Source organism: Rattus rattus, chromosome 1 (genome assembly GCF_011064425.1).
Source record: "Rattus rattus isolate New Zealand chromosome 1, Rrattus_CSIRO_v1, whole genome shotgun sequence".
NCBI lineage: Eukaryota > Metazoa > Chordata > Mammalia > Rodentia > Muridae > Rattus > Rattus rattus.
In genome coordinates, this window is record NC_046154.1 from 116,894,045 (window position 1) to 116,900,044 (window position 6,000).

Below are 6,000 nucleotides of genomic sequence, written 5' to 3' on the forward strand. Positions count from 1 at the left end.
TTTAATGTGTATGTCTTTTTTTCAGCATTATCTGTCTACTGATAATATGACTAAGTCCCATTAGACTTAGTCACTGATTATGTGACTACTCCCATAGAACTCAACAACCTGCATGAATTTTATTCTACTTCAAACATTAATTTTAAGGTCTTCAGTTATAAAAAGTGGGGTCAGTGTATTGTCATCTCTACATTGCCTAAATACCACGTTACACAGAAAATTATCTATATGTCACAGAACTAAGGACAAGGAAAATAAATTAGTGCTTTACATTATAATGCATTAGAATTTAAAATAACTAATTCTTTCATAAGAAGGCATGATAATTGTCTGCAGAAGACAGGCTGGTGTTCTGAAAATCAGCTGGATTTTACCATGTTTCATTTCTTTGCAAGGATGGAATATCAGCAGAATTAAAGCCTACAATTCACAGATTCATAGAGCATGATGGGACAGCCCTTCATTTCATTACCAAAGCTTCACTCACACTTTGCAAACACAAGTAAGTTGTCAATTAAAGGTATGCAACAAGCAATGTAAGGAATTTCCATTCAAAGCTTTGTAGCATTAAATTCCAATGTATGCAATGCACTAAATAAACCAATAAATAAAAGTTAATACATATACTCAACCAGCCCTGCAGATATGAACCATGTTATCTTCTTCAGAAGTTTATTGCTTCTGCTTTTTTTTGGGGGGGGGTCAAAATCTCAGCCACTTCTTAATTTCCCCTGTAAATTTCCTATACTTTCTTCCCACAAAAGCACTCTATTCTCCTGGTCCACAATAGCTGTCCCACATTTTATATAGCATTATCATCCCAGGGGATTTAACTCCTTTCTCACAAAGTCACTGAAAATAGAAAAGAAACAGGCTGTTGATTGCCCTTCTCTTTTGGTGGCAATAGCAATTTTTCTCCATTAAAAAGAAGTGATACAAAGAAGAAAATGTATGTACTACCAACCAGGAAAAAACAACCTACAGTAAGTTGCACAGAAAATTATATGTAAACCCCAGGCTTTGCATACTTGTATACAGAAAGGGTGGAAATCCAAGTAAATTGCAACAGTTTATCAACTAGACATTTTATTTATTTTAAAGTATATAGAAAGTCCATAAAAAACAGAAAATGTTTTTGAAGATGAAATTTAAATCATTTAAAATGTGTTCTCACCAGACTGTCTAGACTCAAGCCTGGTTAGCAATCTTTTAAGCTTCAAACTTTTGTGCATTATTGCTCTCTAAAACATGGTGAGGTGAGGTAAGATAAATTAGATACCTAGAATGAAAGGAAGAAAAGTAAAGAAAGACACCAGTCCAGTGTGATGTAAAAAAGTAGGCACATGGAACTTTGCTTTTAAATTCTTTCATTGTATTTTGTGTGAGGGCACATGCAGGTGGATTCAAGTGCCACAGAATGTAGGTAAAGGTCAGAGGACAACTTTCAGGAGTTGGTCCCCCAATATCACCACATAGATCTTTGGTATTAAACTCAGGTAGTCAGGCTTGGTGGCAAATCCCTTTACCCACTGAGACATGTCACTGGCCCACTGGTGAAAATTTTAATCCTCCAAATTGATAACACAATATTAATACATAGGAAATGTAAGAAAATGAAAGACTATGCTAAGTATTAAGATACACATTTCCACTCTTATTGAGATTTACTTCTCATATAATATATCCTGACTATATTTTCCTCTCCCTCTACTCCTCCCATTACTTCTGTCTCTCAGAAAACAACAGGCTTCTGCAAATTAACAACAAAACATATAATGAAATAAAACAAAAACTGTCACATCAAAGTTGAATAAGGCAAACCAGAAAGAAGAAGAAGAAGGAGGAGGGTGAGAAGAAGTTATAAGAATCAGAGACCCTCTCAGTAACATACTCTGGAGTCTTAAAAATACTGAACCAAAACCATACTATATACACAGATGACCTGGTGCAGATTTATACAGCCCCTGTTCCCTGTTCTGGATTGGTCTCTGTAAGTGCTTATAAGCTTTGCTCAGTGGTTTAAGAGAGACTTGTTCTCCTGGTAGTCTCCATCCTCTGTCTCTTAAACACTCAACAATGTCTCTTCCATAGGGATCTCTGAGATCTGAGGAGAGGAATTTGATGGAATAGCCCAGAGACCCCATGGCTAAGCATTTAGCAGAGCTTAGAATCCAATGGAAGAAGAAGGAAAATTACAGGGCCAAAGGGCCCCGATACACCCAAGAAAACCCAGAGAATCAAGTAACCCATAGGGCCCCACAGAGAGGAACTGCCAACCAGGGAGCCTGCGTAGCTCTGACTTAGACTACACATATGTTCTAGTCTGTAGATAGATCTTTTCATAGGAGTCCTAAGAGTGAGAAGAGGAGCAGACTCTGACTCTCTTACCTGCCATTGCGACCCTTTCCCCCTACTGGGTTGCCTTGTTTAGCCTTGACAGAGAGGAGGTGTTTATTCTTACTGCAACTTTAGGGGGACTTGGAGAGGAGGGAGGAGAAACTGTGGTTCAGACATAAAATGAAATTAAAATTAAAAAAGAAAGAAAGAAATTATCCCTTAGACATTACTATAAGCAAAGCTGGTCTGGACAGTGTGTTGTGTGTGTGTGTGTGTGTGTGTGTGTGTGTGTGTGTGTGTGTGTGTAAATAAAACACAAATACAAAGCGTGATGTCCTTCTAAGTCTTGAATACTTTACTAAACGTCATTTCAAGTTTCAATGATTATTTTTTCCTGAAAACCACATGATTAATATATCTGGGTCACGTGATAGTTAGTTATATTTTCAGCTTTTCCAGTAATCTACTGATTTTCACAGGGCTTGTTCCAGTTAATACCCCTACAAATTGTGGAATGGTCTCGTCTTCCCTCACATCCTTGCCAGAACTTGTACTTTGTTTTCCTGGTGTTGATAAGTCTGCTTTCAGTGAAATGGAACTTTAAAGTTGTTTTAATTTCTATTTCCCAAATATCTTAGGATGCTGAACACTTTATAGAATATTTGTTTGCCATTCATGGTTTTGCTTTATAACTAGTTTTTAAGCCCCTTGGCCAAGTTATTGACTGGAACATTTCTCCATTTCTGGTGTCTTAGAGGGGAGAAAGGGCACCTAACTTAAATTATTGGTACATTCTAGACACTAGCTTGTAAAAAGTAAGTTTGCCAAAGACTTACTCCTGTTCTGTATGCTTTCCCTGTATTCTGCTGATAGCTTATTTTTCTGTATAAATTTTTAATTTTATGGAATTGCATTTGTCTAATTGTATTTACTGTGTTGGTAGAATTGATTTCAGAAGGATCTTCCCAGTCTTAAAACTTGCTTTGTATATCAGGCTGACCTCAGACTCAGACATCCATCTTCCTCTGACTCCATAGCATTAAGATTAAAGGAGTGTGCCACTGTGCCTGGCCCAAAACACTTTGCTATATTTTACACTGGTTATTATTCAGGTAAGAATAATGGATTCAATTTATTTGAATGTAGATGTCCAGTTTTTCTAATATCCTGAGATGTATAGGTTGTCTTGTTTTCAATGTATGTTCTTTACATTTTGTGAAAAAATGAGTTTATTTCTGGGTGCTCTACTCTATATTTTCTTGATTTACATGTTGGGGTGTGTGTGTGTGTGTGTGTGTGTGTGTGTGTGTGTGTGTGTTACGCTGTCTCTGCAGCTCTAACTCTTAAGCTCTATACTTTTATAGTATAATTTGAGATAGGTATTATGAGACTGTACTTTCTGCTTATGATGGTTCTATTAGATTTTTTTTCCTATCCCAAATCAACGTTATGACATCATTAAAATAGTGATAAGAGTTGCATTGAATTTTTAGACCACATGAGTCTGCAGATAATTCTACCAATCCATGGCCATAGAAGTCTTTCCAAATACTAATATCTTTCAGTTTATATCTTCAATGCTTTTTATTGGAAAATACATTTCTTCTGCTTGTTCAATTTATCCTTAAAGATATTTTTAGAAGTTAGTATAAATGGGATATTTTCATTCATTTCTTTCTTAGTAAGTTGATTATAGATACATAGAAAAGCTACTCAGTTTATAGATTGATTTTGTTTTGTATCTTTCAACTATAGTTAAAATATCAGCTTCTAGGAATTTTCTAGCACAGTCCAGAGGGTTTTTAAGGTATGGGATCATATCATTTGCAAATGGAACATATAGCATTTTTCTTATCTATCTGCAACCTTCTTGCTTCTTTTTACCTTTCTTATTGTTCTAAAAAAAATCTGAGTACTAGATTTAGGCACCCTTGATTTTTCCCAGTTTGAGAGGAAATGCTCTCCCTTGGTGTTCTCTGCTTAGCTTAAAGTAAATATAACATATTATAATTGCAGATTGTCACATGCTTTTTTTGGTATTCCTGAGAAACTGGCTCAGAAGAGGGGTTACCTATCATACTACATATAATGTAGGAAGACAGTACATGGTAACTATAAGTATTCACGCAGTGTCAGAGAATGGAGACAGTGAACCACTGACCTGCTCTAGAAGTGTGGCTGGAACGTGTGTGAAAAGGAATAGGAGACACAGGCACATTTTATAACCTGTCCACTTTCACCATCTCTACTGAGAGGAATTAGAATTATAAAATGAGTTAACTCATCTGCTACAGCTGAAAAAAGGCCCTATCTTTCTCAGAGCATCGGTAAGTCCTTTATGATATAGATGAAATACTTTTGAAAATAATCTTCGTAAAACAATAAGTTGAAAATATAGTGGAAAGGGTGAGATTTCTGTTTGTTAATTATGAGCCATTGTACCAAAAGTGTTTATATGACAATATGAATAAAAGAAATATGAAACAAATGCTCCATACCAAAGAATTCCAAATCAGTTTGTGAAGCAATTTTGACATGGGTTCTATACAATCTACAGGGGACAAAGAAGTTTTGCTTCATTTAAAAAATTATTTTGAGTGCCAAGCATGGTGGCACATGCCTTCAAGAGTTTGATCCCAGCCTACCTCAAAAATATTCGGGGAGCTGAAGAGATGATTTAGCCCTTAGGAACACCCACTTCTCTTCCAGATGACCTGAGCTCAGGCCCTAACACATGTGTTTTCAGATCTCTTGATGCGTCTGGCTTCCACACTCATCTGCACTTATGTCATATTCACATACTCACATGTGTGCATGCACACAAGCACACGGATACACAAACACATAATTAAAGATAAAAATATAAATCTAAAAGGTATTCTGAATATTTGGTTCACCCCAATATAGAGGAGAGTCACACATGACAATGCAATTACTGTTTGTTAGGTGTATCCCAGGCATCTGTTTCCCCTTCTAACTTTGAATTCAAAAAGAGTATAATTCAGTAAGACAGATAGAAGGAATTATAGCACAATGAAAAGGACTCTTCTAAAATGTTGTTCAGAATAACATGGTACTGATGATTCAAACACAAGTCAGGGTAATATTTAAAGACTCATTTTTTGTGTATATGTGTATTTGTTCATGTGTATGTCTGTGTTCATATATGTGTTCATTCTGCATGTGTCCATGTCTGTCTGACTGTCTGTGTCCATGTAAGTATGTGTGTATGTTTTTGTGTCGGTGTCTGTGGGTGTCTCTGTGTGTTTGTCTGTTTGTGTGTGTGTGTGTGTGTGAGTGTGTATGTGTGTCTTTGTATGTGTTTGTATGTATGTGTGACTGTGAAGGTCAGGAGATGTACTGGAGGAACCAGAGAAGTAGGTAGTTATGAACTGAACTAAGGTTCTATGCAAACAAATTAAGCAAACTGGATATATAACCACCTCCAGTCCCAAATCAGGGGAAATGATTTTAGACTAGCATGTAAAAACCAGAAGATGCTTCTAAAGCAAAGTAGGATTTTGTTTAAAGAAAACTAACACATCTTTTTAATATCAGAATATAAAACAATTACATTTAAATTTAATTTTTCAAATGTTGTTCTTAACTGGTTTTCTTCCTTCTTTTCCTCTTATTTTTATTGTGTGTTTTGTTTTGTCAGAG